Consider the following 17,012-nt stretch of genomic DNA (forward strand, 5'->3'; position numbering starts at 1 on the left):
CAAGAGTTATTTTCAGACCATTTCTTTACACTCCTTCATCCTGTTTCCTAGTTTGTCCTATAGTTCTGACTTAATCTCCAGTCGTGAGTTCTTATTTGATTCATGACTCCTGGTTCTCAACTTCTGGCTCGGATCAGGCTCCTGGCTCACCTCCTGGTTCTCAACACCATAGGTCAGCCCTGACACATAGCACTGAATGATATTTCTCATTCACTTTGATTTCACAGCCAGCTCCAAATAACCAAAGGAATGCAGCTGCTGAAGTGCATGGGGAAGCTACTTCATCCAGAGGCATTGGGACACCCACTGGGCTTTGAATCAGTAGCAGTAAGTCACTTTAAATGAAAGTATGTCTGCTTCCCAGTGATGTTCAAAGGAACCATAGAAAGCCACAATAGGGAAAGCTAGTTGTGCAAATCAAGCTGAAGATTCTTGGGCTCTGTGAGACATAAACCCTACATGTAGCAGATGGTAGGAGTGCTTGGTGAGAAGAGTAGTGGAAAATATGTCAGCATGATCAGGTTTTAGAAAGGCTTTATCTAATTAGCAGATGCTTGGCTTACTTGGTGGGTGTGCAGCCCAAACAGGGCTAGAGAGTGTAAGAGAAATGAGTCCATCGAGACTGTAAGAAGAAATCTTACAGTAGAAAACATAAAGCCATGCTGGACATGCCACTGTCAACACAACAGAAATATATTTCATTTTAATAATTAAAAGAATGTTAACCCCAGGGCAAGTGTGATTTCCTTGGAAGCTTTGTGGGAGTTCATTGTTTCAAACAACGTGAGCATTCTCTTTCAAGCAATTGATTTGTCTTCTGATTCATTGTGTTACTTATAGCTGACATTTTACCAAAAAGAGAGAGCACATTTTAGGAAAGAGGAAGACAACTTGTGGCCCCTCCAGATGTTTTGGCCTACTACGAGTTGCTCACCACTGGTGATTATGCAAGTAAGTCATATGTCCAGGATGTTCACTGAAGCACAGAAACCAGAAGGGTCCAAGTAGTCCATCACCTAGTGTTCACCTGGCTCTAAACTGGCCAATCTACTTGCTGACCTGTGAGTGGTGGAATATGAGGAGTTTTTTGCACTGATGTCATAAACTTCACACATCTTTATTCAGAGTTGATGTTAAATTGAGGGCAGTAGTAAGGATTTTTGTTTTTTGTTATCAATTCCTCAAAGGCAGGGTATGCTTTTCATAAGCAATTGTGATGACTTTGATGGGATCAACAGGGAACTGAAATAAGCATTCACAGAAATTCAAAAGTAACTGAATTCTCCAATTTTGTCATCCACACTTTTGACTGAGAAATGAAGTCCCTGCTCACTCCTGTCTCTGCTGGCTTTTCCTTTGTCCCCTTCCAACAGTTACTTCAGGGTACATTGGCACCCCAGCAAGTGGGGAGTGGTGCATATCAGCAAGTAAATGCTGCAGAATATCAACTGTCAAATTTCAAATGTCAAATCAAAGTTAATTTAGTGCTAAACACAGACATGCAGTATCCAATATCTGATTCAACAAGATTCAACAATGAAAGCCATAAAGGACACATTTTTATGTATATTTGGGGGAGAAAAATTATTTCAGACAAACTAGATCGGAAATAATCCAACAAAGGATGTTGGGTTTGTTTGCTTGTTTGTTTACACACGAGCTGGGAGCCCTGTGTGGTGCAGAGTGGTAAGCGGCATTTACTGCAGCCGAAACTCTCCGCACGGCCTGAGTTCAATCCCAGCAGAAGTTGGTTCTCAGGCAGCTGGCTCAGGTCGACTCAGCCTTCCATCCTTCCGAGGTCAGTAAAATGAGTACCCAGCTAGCTGGGGGAAAGGTAACTACGACTGAGGAAGGCAATGACAAACCACCCTGCTACAAAGTCTGCCAAGAAAACGTCAGCGAAAGCAGGTGTCCCTCTAGGAGTTAGCAATGACTCAAGTTCTTGCACGAGAGGTTCCTTTCCTTTCCTTACTAAATCACTATACCGCCTTTTTTAAAGGTAATTTATAGGTTAAAAAATATCAGAATGAACAGTTAAAAACAATACAAACCAAACCAAAATGAGCAAGAAAACAGCAAGAAAACTATAATAAAGCAGGTTAACCAGCAAAAGCACATCAAAATAAAAGTGTTTTTACTGGCTTATTGAATGTCAAAAGAGAAATGTCAAATACCCAGGCCATGATGATGCATTCTACAGCTCCAAGGACATAATCAAGAAGGCCCTGCCTCTTGTGGATCTTCCAACAATTATGACATCTGCATTATCATCCAAACTTAAAACTCGCTCTGTGTGTGTGTGTGTGTGTGAGTGTGACATATAGGAGCAAGTGGCCCCTGACAAATCCAGGACAATAAAAATATAACTGAACCAATTGGCTTAAGGCTGTTTTTCAAAATTGTTCTTCAAATAAGAAGCTGAGGTAGGCTATATGGTTATTCTATTAAGTAGATCCAAGTTTAGTCAAGAAAAGTTTGATGTACCCTATTTCTCCAGTGAGTATAAAACCACCAGTGAGTTGAATTTCTGAGTTTGTCAGCCTCCATTACAGACAGTGGACTGAGAAGTAAACTTATATTTGACTTGCTGGCAATTTGATCCTGCCATGCAGGTGGTGTCCTTTCACACCACAATACTTTCACTCAGAGATGGATTTTTCCTTCATGTGTTGCCAGCCAAGTGTATTTCTCAGAAACGTAAGCAAATTTGGATTGTTAACCATCTCTGCAGTCTTTGGGATCAAGGCATGATACCCTTTACAATATGGAGACCGGGGGCATGTCTACACAAGGGGTTATTTATTTATTTAATTTATTTATTACATTTTTATGCCACCCAATAGCCGAAGCTCTCTGGGCGGTTCACAAAAATTAAAACCATAATAAAACAACGAACAGGTTAAAAGCACAAATACAAAATACAGTATAAAAAGCACAACCAGGGGCGGATCCGCACGTCGGCCCCAGAGCGCATTTATGCGACTCTAGGGCACCCCATAAATGATAGTCTGTACTTGCTTGTAAAAAGAAACTAGGAAGAGACGGAGACGCCGCCACCCAGCTCTCCCCGGCCGGCTCGGAGAGCTCTTTTTGAAGAAGGCGGGAGTAGAGAGCTTCTTCCGCTGTCCACCCAACCTTCTTCCGCCGAGCTCTCCGTCCTGGTCGAGGAGCCGGCTGGGGAGAGCTGGGCGGCAGCGGCGGCATATCCGTCTCTTCCTAGTTTCTTTTTACAGGCAAGTACAGACTATCGTTTCTGGGGTGCCCTAGAGTCGCATAAATGCGCTCTGGGGCCGACGTGCGGATCCGCCCCAGGATAAAACCACGCAGCAAAATTGATGTAAGATTAAAAGACAGAGTTAAAACAGTAAAATTTAAATTTAAGTTAAAATTAAGTGTTAAAATACTGAGAGAATAAAAAGGTCTTCAGCTGGCGATGAAAGGACTACAATGTAGGTGCCAGGCGGACTTCTCTGGGGAGCTCATTCCACAACTGGGGTGCCACAGTGGAGAAAGCCCTCCTCCTAGTAGCCACCTGGGGATCCCCATCCTGGGGATCGCCCCGGGATCCTCCCTGTGTGTCCACGTAACGCACAGGGGATCCTGGGGGCAAGGATGGATGATCCCTCCCTTTCCTCAGGATAACTGGGATGGCGTTAATCCCAACTTTTCCCATGGTCTCTGGATCGTCCTGAGACCGCGGAAAATGTGGGCATTTGTCCCGGTTTAGTCCCGGCTCTTCACGAGTAAATGCAAGGAGCTGGGAACCAGGCATGGGGTACGGAGCTCTTCAGGAGCTCCATGCCCATTGGGGGGGAGGGGGGAGAAGGGTCTTTAAAAACAACAACAACTCACATTTTCGATGGAGTGCTCGTGCGCCCATCTCCAATAAAAACAAAACCTGAAATGGCAGGCGCGACATCCTCTTCCTCTCCAGATGTCACACACCACAGGTGGACTGAGCGGGAGGGTCTCATGATCACCTTATCGTGAGATCCTCTCCCTCCCCTCCCTATGTCTAGATATGCCCTGGGTTTCAAAAGGGGACCTGACATGTGTCCAGTGACTAGAAAAATTGGCCCAAATAGTTATGGCTCAGCTCATGGGAAAGTGAATCTCTTCGTTGCAACTAAGACTTGATTATTTATATTTCTAAATCACCAAAGGAAAGAAAGAGAGAGAGCATGCGAGAGAAGAAGAAGAAGAGGAGGAGGAGGAGGAGGAGGAGGAGGCGGCGGCGGTGGTGGCAGAGGCAGAGGCAGCAGCAGCTTGAGATAAATTCTGGATGGCCTTGCCATAATGAAGCTGTCTGTTAGAATGTGACTCAGTCATATATGACCTCCACATCCACTTCACTGTTGCCATTAGTTGCCAGTGATTGTCTCCTAGCTCTTTCCTGAAAGCAGTGGCTAGGAAAACACAGGGCACAGCAGCAGATCACCTCGGAGAGACAGGAAAGGCAAACTGACAGTATCAAAATGCATATACACAACCAGGGAATGCATCCATTGAGATCCAAACCTGTCAGAAGTGGTATTTAAATTAAACTGTCATCTTCCCTGCTGCACATGCTTATGGGATTAAAAGTGCCCTTTAGAAAATTGTTTGGAACAACAGCATAAGGAATTGATGTCAACCTACTACAAATAGTTCTAATTTGCAGGGGGCGCAATGAGGTGAAAAATATATGAATGCCAACTTCTGAAAATCCAAGACAGGATGATCAAGGTTCCTCTCCCATCCTCTCTTTTATTTTATCTGTAATGCCCACTTGCTACCTCACAATCCCAAGGCCGACCAAGGAAATGGATAAGGTTCCCTCCATACCTCAACATTATCTTAAGCTGGTGTGTTAATGGATAAACCTATGTGTACAAATCATTCTGCTGCCACCACCAGGTAGCAGCAGAAAAAATAGTTAAAGTAAAAAAAGGACAATGACTGTGAGAAGCAAATAAATGTTATTGTAATAGATTAACAATGAGCCAAATGAAGTCTCTATTAATGAAAATGAATAGCATTATGAAATGAGAGGAATGCTGCATAACCCTATTAATTTGCTTCAGCTACAATGCCTGCCTTTCTCCTGTTCCATGTGGGGAGGTAGGAACATATTACGCTGATTCTACAGCAATTGCACTGACTGACAATTAATTTCCGGACCCAACTAAAGTTATTTGTTTTTAGCCTTATGAGGATGAACGTATTAGTCTATTTCCAGCCTGTATCAGTTTTGCATGTGTCCATTCATAAGTCCATTTCATCCTGTGATTATTTTTTTAAGAAGCACAAAAATGCATTTATATACCAACACATTGTATCCTTTGAAAAAGTATACATTTCTATACACATTTTAGTGGTCTTTTGAGCTGAGAATGTATCACAAAATTTGGAACAGTGTGAGAATTGAAGGATAACTGTGTTCTGATCCCTGAAATATGCAAATTGGATCAATTCATTTAAAAATGCAGACCAAACAAAATCCTCAAGGATCTATAACCTTTAAAGCTGTTTATAGCAAAGGTTCCTCATATCTCGGAGATTACATTTCTTCATAAAAAACCCAGCCCCTGCTTCACATAGCAGGGCTGGCCCTGATATATATGCCCACATCTCATATAGGTTTGTCATGATTGGCCCAAAGTTATGCAGTGACCTCTCCCATGAGCCGCTAAAATGAAAAGTCATCTCTTTTTGAAATGTCGGTGCCAATGCCAGTGGTTGAGTGCTTCTGTAGTACTGCTCCAGCTAACCTAACTAGACTGTGTCCCTATTTCCTCCAGGTCATGCCCCAGCAATATCTTACTGTCATGGTCCCAGCATTCCCTTAACTGGTTCTCCATTTGCAGCATCTCTCTTTTATTCCTCTAGGACTCTGAGCTATTCACTATGTTATCTGATCTTTGTCTGAATATTGGTCCTTCTGCCTCAGCTTGTTCTCTCCCCACTTCAGGCCAATCAGGAGGGTAGTTTCTTGTTCACCTTTGCCCTAAATTCCTATCTCCTAAGTCCTTCCTCTGTTCCCTGTTGAACCTCCTGCAACCCCATTATTTTTCCTTCTGCCCAGACACCATGCTTCCTGTATCCAAGAAAAACCTTTTGCAAATCTCATTATCTCATCTGACATTCAGATGAACCTCCTGCTCACGTCTTTATCTCCTATTCTTCTGCAAACACCATGGTTCCTTGAGCCTTTGGCAAAGCCTTGGCCTCCTGAGCCAACATCTCAACTACATTAATCTTCAACTAAATTTTGACCTTTGGCTGAAACTGACTAACACACCTACACACCCACATCCACATGATTTAATCTTATACTATTCAAAAAAGCAACCTATATACAAAAAATATAAGACAGTTCTATTCCTTTACAATCCTGCTTATCTTTCGCATCTGCTGCCATTAAATTCAATACATACTTACATGAGAGTAAGTTCCATTATGATCAGTGGGGTTTATTCCTGAGTAGACATGTATAGGATTGCATTGTAAGAACTTTTTATTAGATCTCAGCACCTACATTGCTCAAAGCTGGTAAAATGATTTTAATAAATACGTAATTGTGCTGCAAAGCTTCACAGCCTATCAGAGGACTGAGCTACTTTCAGCCTTTTGAACTAGCCCTTTGATGATGCACCTTAATAGATAATGCATGACTTAGGAAGCCACATAACAAAGACAGAGATGCAAGATGATTGGGGGTAAGTAAATTAGTGGTATTAAAACTGGATGTCTCCAACCAAAATAAGGTAGGCATGAAATACAAACACCACACTATTAAGTTGCATGTAGGAAATTTAATATAAATTACAGCACAAAAGGTAACAGTCCATTTTTACAGCTGTACAGACTGGGGATGCTGGTTCTGTTCCAACACACCTGGAGGGAACCAGTTTGGGGGAAGGCTTCTCCAACGTGGTTGTGAAAGCTATACATATTGGCTTGGGTCATAACTTACCATGAGCAGAGTTCATGGCTAGCTGCCCACAAGCAGATTTCAACAGGTTATTCCAGAGGGCACAGAAGGGGAGGTGACCCCCCTGTGCCCTCTGAAAATCTGTTCCAGAGAGTTTGGAAACTGTGCGGAACAACATGTCAAGTGGTCCTGGAGACAGAAGGGGGGATTGGCCTCCTGTTCTTCCACCAGTGGGAGCCACCCTTGGATCAGAGTCTCTTTCGTTCCATCAAAGAGGGAAGGCAGCAGTGGCTCCAATATCAGTGGTCTTCAGTCAGAGCCAGTCATAACTCTAAAGGAGCTCTCCAAAGTCCTGAATCCTAGCCCCAAAATGGATTCGGCAGCTTGGTTAGCTCCTTTAACATTCTGATTGGTTGTGACTGAATCCCAAAGTGGATTCATTGCCCCACTGACATAAGAGCCACCAGCCTCCACTGGAAACAGATTATGAAAGTATGTCATGGCTCAAGTGCCTGGATCAGCCTGTATGAAACAAACAACACTGCTAAGTCTATTATACATGTTTATTCTAAATAAAGCTACAGAATCATTTGGTTAAGTAAACTATGTCTTATATCACTTGTTCTTCTGACATACTTTCTCTAACTTTCTATTATCTAGTTCTTTCCTCAGCCAATCTCCATGTCAACAGTGAACCCCATGTTTGTATTTTTAAAAAGGAATGTGGTAAAAGATACATGACATGCAAACATCATACTCAACATTTAGTTTACACATTTTGAACTTGGGCACTCATGAGTAATTTAAGTAAGAAAAAGTCTCAGAAGAGATCTTCTATAAAGAGAAAATTGGAGATGTATTACATTTTAATTAATTTAAGTAGAAATGCTCTGTCAACTCTGCCCTTTCCTTACAAAATTTGAATTTTCATTTTAATAAATAAGCCATATAAATCGAATGAATAAATTTCTATGCCCAGTTCAAATATTTTTTTCTAATTAGTGAAAGTGAATAATAAAGTCTGTCAGCAAGTTGTCAATAACAATTAATATGGTATCATGATGGAGGTGGTGCTTTACAAAGTTCATAAAATTAATCACTGCTGAAAGCTTATCATCTAAAATGTAAGAAGAGCAATAAAAAGAAAACCATGCATAGGATAAAGGCAGATAAAATGGAACCGCCTAAAACAAATGCATGGCATTGCTGCCCTTCATCAGAGGCATGCTGATATAAGGTCCAAATGGTAATTATACAGTTCAGTTGAACATTTAAATTTCACCTTAAGGATATAATCAAATAAATCTGCATGAAACAATTGCCATAGACATAAGGGAAGCTACACGATTTGCACATTTTGTTGCCTTGGCCAATATCCGAATGCATCATTATCTACTCTTCATGGCCATGTGGCTCATTATGGGGAGGGGAAACACCTAAGAAGAGAGAATTCCTTTGAGGTGCTCTGGGAGGTGTTTCTCTATTATCCTATATTAGGATTAGGGATGTTAGAGAAACCTCTTTAGGACATGGAATTCAATAGGATTGGCTATCTGGACTTTGTTATAGTTCCTGCTGGAGTGCCTGGCTTGGTCTGCAGTGAGTCAGGCCAGTTTATGGAGTTTTCTGGGCATTTTGCACATTTCCCCCAACAGTTTCTGAAATTTGTGCAAATTTCTGAGCAATTTGAGCAAATTACGACCTGAACCCCCTAAGGACTGGGAGGCAAATTGTTACAGACAGCAGTAGCACACTTGTTTCATCTTACCTAGCCCTCTACATAGCTGTGCATTAAGTTTTTCAGGTGATATTCATTAGGGGTGTGCACTCCGCCCTGGAATTATCTGGTAACCGTGAACATCAGCAGATCATTCAATCTTCTAGAGCACAGACTGGCTGCTTCCAAACCCATTGATTAATATCAGAGGAGAGATGTGCCCAATCAGAGCTTTTAAGGTCTCCGAAATTATCCTGCTGTGTGTGTGTGTGTGTGTGTGTGTGTGTGTGTGTGTGTGTGTGTGTGTGAGAGAGAGAGAGAGAGAGAGAGAGAGAGAGAGAGAGAGAGAGAGGGTGGGTATGAAATGAATATCTCCATATTTGGAAGACGCTGAGTGGGGTGAAGGGTAGCTTTGATATTGACAACTGTGGCTAACCAATTAGGAATTGCCACAGCACTGTCCGTGACCATGTTCTCCTCCAATCACAGTGTTCAGGGGAGTGGGAAACACTAACTGGCTGCTGATTCTGGCCATGGAGGGGGGCGGGAGAGGGAGTGCATTCCTGCCCAGATTCATAGAAGTCAGTCATCCACATTTCCACAGTGTGAATGTGCTGCTGGGCTGTCTGGCATTTTGAGTGAGAAAGCTGCTACACCTGAGTCAGACACAGGCAGGTTCTTTATTTCAGTTAAACTATTACTCCTGTTGGCTGGCTGGGCTTCCAGTGCAGGGTGAGGGCTCTGTCCAATAGATCTGGAGGTCACCAGGTTGGAGAAGGCTGGAGTAGAAACTTCCACCACCAGCAGTGGAGCTCTGCATCAGCAAAATAAAGGATAAAAGCTCCCGCTATAAATGCACAGGGGTAGATTAACATGTGTATGTGTGTGTGTGTGTGTGTGTGCGCGTGTGTGTCTGTTTGTTTAAGGGGGTAATGGTTTGAGGGGGGAAATTAAAAAATCATTAAAAAATCAAGGCATTAATGGAACTGATTGAAACTTGGCATGGCTAATGCCCTCCTTAAGAGCTATCACCATGCCATTTGTAATCTCTTTATCTTTAAAAATTACACAGACATAAGCATTTTTAAATTTCCATTTTAAAAAATCCTTAAAAAAACAAAGCATAAACAGATCTGATTCAAACTTGATACAGCTAAAGACCTCCTCAAGTGCTATCATCATGGCAAATTCAAACTCTTTATCTTTAAAAATGAGGGAACTGTAAGCATTTTATTAATTTCCATTGACTGGAGCAGTTATCTGAAAATGGGTGGTTCTCTGACTGGTAATCTGCTGGGGAAGAGTAAGGGGAGCCACTCTGAAATCAGGGCAGAAAATCACCTCAGCAGAGCTCTGGCTCAATTTTTGAGGCAGAGAAGACCTGCTTTGCACACCCCTAATATTCAGTGATAGGAAAGGTCTGCCTTTCATGATTAATCTGTAATGCCTGATTTCTACATGTAAATAATCACATGGCTGAAAATTATCCATTTGTAAATAGTGTTCTTATGTGCTTAGCCAGATCTATAGCAAGCAGATATAACACTCTGAAAGCAGTTTGAAAACAGTATCTGGAGTGTGTCCTGGGCCCCAACACTTGTCAATACCGTTATAAACAGTTATAAAGCAGTAGTGTAGATCCTGCCGTTATCAATAAACCTGGACTGTGTTTGCACTCCTAAAGATAATTTCCTATCGTCTTCTCATCTCTGTACTTGTCTTGGATTGCCTTACACTTTTCATCCACTCTTCCCCCCCTCCTGTTTTTCATCATATTTTGATTTCATTATATTTCGATTTCTTCAGCACCTTTACCTTTGATCCCTCCACTCATGAACATTATCAGGATACTAACATGGACATCATTGGAGCTTCATATTTGTTTCTGGAGGAAATAGTACACTAGAGCTTGCTTTATTATTATTAGTTTGTTACGCTATTATGGATATGCAGCTATATTAGCATAATCACTAATTTATTCTGTTCCTTTGTTGGTTCAAAAATAGAAGATCAGCAATTAATCATTGTCACATCATTAAAAAACACACACACAAGAAAATCACTTGTATGTCCTTAATTAATAATTCACCAGCCTAATGTTACTATGACTTACCAACTCGTTGTAATCCAGACGTTACCTGGTCAGGATTATGTTCTGTTTTAATTCCCCTTTGATAGGATCCTGCATCCATTGGCAAGTGTAAGTTTGCATCTGGTGTGGGAGGATGTAAGCCTCAAACTCCTCATTTATAGGGGTGTATTCAGGCTATAATGCACTTGGCAACAATGCCTGGAAATTTATAATTACATCTAGATTGTAATCAGGCTTATTTTGTCCACATGGGCATACTTGCCTGGGTCTTTGCATGGCAATTTCACTGATGCATACACCTCTCTTTCAAAGAGGAACATTAAATAAGCTATTAGCAGGGAAAGAAATCAGTAGGCTATTCTTAAGCAGGCAAATTCCAGTGACCCCCTTCTCCCTTGTTGCATGCACTTCGCAGCAACAGTCACCACCGTTTGAAAACAACGAAGTCCAGTTTACACCAGTCACCCTACCAGCATTACAAGCACTAAAAAGCATGAAGCTGATGAGTTGTGAAGTGAGCTGATTAGGGATTTTTGCTATTCACCTCAGCACCTGGTGGAACAAACATGCCCGCTGGGGCATTGCCAAGGTATTCACTGGACCTTGGCAGTTCTACAATGAAAGGGGGCTGCCTCAGGAAATGGTAGCAAGTGGTATATGCAAACGGAACTGAATGGCAGAATAAACAGAAATAAATGCAGATGCCACAAGAACTGAAGATCATGATTCAGTTGCAGGAATTCTTCTCTTCTAAAGGAGAGAAATGGAAGGAACATATAAGCCTGTGCAAACTATTACTTTCTTCTCCAGGCAGTCAATCTCAGCCTATGCCTAAACACACACCATTATGGAGAAGGGGAGTTTGTGCAGGACAACAGGGTCAGGGATGTGTGTACAATTAAAACTCAAGCTTGTAGAAGTTCCCCAAATTCCACTTCAAAGCTCTTTCCATCTCATGTTCATATTGGATTGCAATCTTTGGGGGGTGTTGTTGGGGGGGTTGCATGAAAATTGTGTATATTTTCAAGTGTATTTTTCAAAATGTTTCATCAATCGTGTGCATCTTTGAAATGTACATATTCTTCTCCCATTGATTAAAGTGTCTTTTTGCACATTCCCCCCCCCCAAAATGCATGCATGCTGTTGAACACATTTGGGGGGAGGGGTCTACGAATCGCATTGCAAGCTCAGAAATCTACAGACTGAATGTCATTATGCTGAATGCAGATTATGTTCAAGTCCATGTTCAATCTGGAAGGTGCAAACTAGGTTAATCCAGATAAAAAATGAACTGAAACTAATTTCTCTTTCATCCCTAGACATACATACCAGTAGGTCTTACATCACATTGCAGATACAATTGTGGAAACATTTCCCATTTGTATTTGTATACACAGTTTTATTTCTCTTAGCAGTTGTGGACACCTGCCTATGGTCATAGGAAAGTGAGCTTGCCATTGCTTGCGTGTTGACAAAACTCATTCCATGAGATTTCCTCTGAGTTTTAAGATCACCAGGGTGACTTTCATTTGAAAAAAATAATCTGCATTTATGACTTTCCTCATTCTCTAAAGCCCTCTATCAAATCTCATTTATGTCTCCTGGTTTTGTTTGGCAACACAAACAACATCTTCTGGTGTGAGGGCTAGATATGCTGCCCAATTCTGTACCTAGTTTGGCCATTATGGGCATGTCTACACAAGGGGTTATCCTGGGGATTACCCTGGGATCATCCCTTTGCATCCACATGACGCACAGGGGTCCGGGGGCAGGGAGGGATGATCCCTCCCTTTTACTGGGATAACCAGGATGGCTTTCCCATGGTCTTGGGATTGTCCCGAGACCATGAAATGTGTTGGCAGCCATCCCAGTTTCATCCCAGCTCCTTGCAAGTAAACAAGAGGAGCCGGGAACCAGGCATGGGGCACAGAGCTCTTCAGGAGCTCCATGCCCATCGGGGGCAGGAGGTGGGGAGTGGGATCTTTTAAAAAAAACAACCTTTACCTTTTTGATGGAGGATTCATGTGCCCATATTTATTTATTTTTTAAAAAAACCAAAATGGTGGGCGCAACATCCTCTTCCTCCCGGGACATCATGCTCTGTGTGTGGACTGAGGGGGAGGATTTCGCAATCACCATATCGTGAGATCCTCCCCCTCTCCTCCCTAGGTCTAGACATACCCTATGTAGCATTTGACTCCCAATGGAACCCTAACTAGTTCATGTTCATCTGGCTGCATCACTGGCCATGCTAGGCTACTCTATGCATGCTTGGAGATAGCAGAGCAGCATGTGATTGGTCCTGTGGTATTCTGGGACTAAGTCAAACCAGAGGTGGCTGTGGGTCTCACTACTAGATTTCATGATACTTCTTTGGAGATTATTTTGATCCACCAAACCCTTCAGAGCACAAGCCAGTGGTTCCACCCCTATTGAATGTAAAGTACAAAGTAATGGTGGGTATATTTATTCAGGTGTATAATTCTCTGTATCCCCATGGGGATATAAAATAGAATTTTTTCCACTGATATCCTTAACTCCTCTGAGCTTATTTAAATTATGCTGACAATACATAAGAATGAAATATGTCTAATGTTATACTCATTTTTATTAAATTAGAGTCTACTCTTGTTTCTTATTCTGCATATATATATATATATATATATATACACACACACACACACACACACACACACACACACACACACACACACTTTCTTCTGCAATACAGTTGAAGGCAACTTACATGCAGTGACCAGGTGGCTTCCCATCTGATCAGTCAGTGAGGTGGCTGCATCATGTAGAATGTCCATCACCAGGAAATCCAACCCTGTAGTTCCATGATGCAACTGACTTGGTTTGCATTTGCAAGCCAAGCCATGTTCTTTCTCCCCAAATCTTGTGAACTTTTTCAATTTTTTAATTTTTTTTCCAGAAATAGTCCAATTGTGCAAATTGCAGCTGCAGTTTGCTCGATTTGTACAAATATTGGTTGCAATTTGTTCTAATTACACAAATTGCAGTTGTAATTTGCAGGAATGTCTGTTTCCACAAATAATAACAATAATAATATGGAAAAATTGCTAGCTGGCCCAATTCACTGTGGACCGAGTTGGAAGACTAGCCAAAGTCTAGGAGATCCATCTGACATCCCTAGCATCTTGTGTCCTCAGACCATCCCTGGAACTTTGAATTTGAACTACCATGGAGGATTACAGGATTAAGCGGGAGTGTTCCTTTTCTGTATAAACCACCCGCTCTCTCTCCCCTTCAGCAGGATTGGGGAATTCTGGTGTGAGCTAATGTTTTACATTCTAATGTGAACACTTCCACAAGACAACTGAATTCAAATACACCAAGGGATCCTGTAGCATCCAATACAATCCTTTAGCTCATTTGTACCAACCGGTATTAAGACTGCAATCCTGCCTACAGTTGAACTCAAGGGTGACTTATTGTGGACAGGTCTGCAGCTTAAGCCTAAATTGTTGCATATTTACTATCCGATATCAAGATAGTGTAGTAGCTGACATTAACTGTCAAACCCACAAATACAAGGTAAGCACAGCTAAATGCATTTGGATGGCATGAACACCTGGCAATATTTGGCATGATTTACTTAAATAAACATGGGTCATTTGTAATTCTGAGTATAAATATTGTTAAAGCATATTTTTCAGTGAAGGTTAAATATTACATATGCATGGAGAAATTCTGTGTGCTGATCATTTTATGTAAAAACAAATAAATAAAATAAAATAAATTTGTAAATTTAAACACAAACTCTAGCTCTGGATAAATTTGTTACAATTAAATACCATTTGATATCATACTGTCAATAACTGGATGCAATAGAATAGTTCCCAAATTTTACAGCTAGCCCCTGCTATAACAACCATCACAAGGGTAACATTGCAACTCATTACCTTACTATTACTATAAACAAAACCACATCTCTGCTAACTTACTGAAGTCAAAACCAGCCAGAGTGAACAGACGGGCTTTGCAGTGTCCAACTGACGTTGACAGATGTTAACTGTGGGTTTGTGGGGTTGGCATGAGAGCATAAATATGTGAACCGCCCAGAGAGCTTCGGCTATTGGGCGGTATAAAAATGTAATAAATAAATAAATAAATAAATAAATAAATGCAGAAAATATGTGTCTAAAGTGAGGGATTTGACTTTGAGTATGCTTTTTCACCTGTCCCAGGGCTCTAATGACACCGAAGTGTGGTGGAAGTGTCTAATAATGTGGAGGCAACAGAGATGGAGAAGCCCTAATAAACCTAGTTGTTAAATCAACCAAGCAGAGCAAACTTACGGTCTGCAGGATAGCACCTCAGGGAGCATAAGAGATGTGAGATCCCCCCTCCCAAGGGCATGGATATTCCTATGACTTCAGGAGGGGGGTTCCAATGTTGGGCCATTCCCTCTCTCCCATAGCCCTGCCCACTCAAAGCTGCCACGGAAAGCACCACAATGGAAAGCACCAACAGTTACCTCAGAGGAGCTCAGGGATGATAAAAGCAGATGGGACAATGAGAAGGAAGGGAAGAGGAGAGGACAGAACCCACAGGATTGTACTGCCTCTCCATCCATGTCCCACCCCCCTTTGCCGCCAGTAAATCAGCTAGATGAGCTCAAAGGCACATCTAGCTGAAAGTGTGTGTGTTTTAATAAGGAACCATAGGCAAAATCGTCTCTGTTCTCTTCCAACCCTGCTTGGCTTTTGCCAGCAGGGCATAGGATACACAGAGAGCTCTGTTTATCAACAGAAGTGATAAAGGGCGCTCCACACTACTGAGGCCACTCGGATCAAAAGATTAGAAAAATCAAAATTGATAGAGACTGAAATGGGCAGAGTCATCTTTCCCTCTTTCCTTGGAAGGCTCCAGTGGCCTTCCTTAGTGCAAGTGTGGTATGCAACAACATAGGAGAGGGCTTATGTTCTAGTGGCGGCACCCCAGCACTGGAATACCCACCCTAAGGAGTTACACTCAGTGCCTACTTTACAACTCTTTAGACTTCAGGTTAAGACATTCTTATTTACCCGGGTATTTTAAATGCTGATGATGCTTCTGTGTTTTTTCTGTGGTTGCATTTTCTGCCTTATGTTATGTTATTATGATATTATTGTTATTCATTCCCATCTTGAAACCTGAATTTGATGAAGAGGCATCTGGAAATATTTAAAATAAATAAATATGATTTTGTGTGTGTAAGTGTTAATGAACAGATGTCACAAAATACCGTAAGTCTCTAGCACTTCTTCTTCAGAAAGAATCTTCCTTGTACAGCTGTTTGTGGGTTTTTCTACTGCTTGGGGAACTAGGAAGTGCAAAACAATAGACTGTGTGACAAAAGCACCCTGGATACTGTAGTCTTAGCAAGCAGTCCCCTCCATCCCATTTAATCTACACTTCTCTCTGCTGTGCAGTCAAATTAAAGGGCAGCTTCATCCCAGGGACAGAGGAGGGGTTTCAATGCCTACATTCCCCATTGATCATTTTGGTCTTTGCTTGGTCTGTAGCCTCCTGCTCCTTTCTTGTGGAATTTATAACTGTCCAAGGCAAGACTGTGAATTACACAAGAATCAATATAGTTATAGGTAAGAAAAATGTGAATTCCCTTAACTGCAAATCCCACACAGTTAATGGATGGTGTTTTACAACTAAAAGAAGGGGGGAAAGGTGAAAGAGAAACAGAACCCAAAGACACACACACACACATAAATTCCCATGATGTGGTTTCTTGCAAACTATACGATGGACATGGGACAACTTCTGATGAAATGAACTGAGTACTGTCTTTGTGTCCTTTCATGTATGTATGTATGTATGTATGTATGTATGTATATATCAAGACTGATTTCTTCTGGCAGGCCTATCCAGTAGAATTTTAGGATACTTTTAATATGCTTTTAGGATGTTTTTAGGATGTTTTTAACAGTATATGCTATGTTTTTAATAAGTATTTTGTGTATTTTATGCTTGTTGTTGTTCCCCACCTTGATCCAATCAGAGAGGTGAGTAAGAAATCTATTATTATTATTATTATTATTATTATTATTATTATCATCATCATCATCATCATCATCATCATCATCATTATTGTTTGTGGAGCAGGTTGTGGAGCTGGATTGTGGAAGCATGGTCTTCCATCAACTGCTCCTCAGCTGAAATGAGAAAGCTGGAGTCAGGGATGCCAGACATATGTAGCCCAGTCTTGGGAAGTTCCAGCTGAAAGTGTGCTAGGCAGATAGGAGCTTTTGACAAAGTGCCATCCCGTC

This window comes from Elgaria multicarinata, chromosome 2 (assembly GCF_023053635.1).
Source record: "Elgaria multicarinata webbii isolate HBS135686 ecotype San Diego chromosome 2, rElgMul1.1.pri, whole genome shotgun sequence".
Classification (NCBI taxonomy): Eukaryota; Metazoa; Chordata; class Lepidosauria; order Squamata; family Anguidae; genus Elgaria; species Elgaria multicarinata.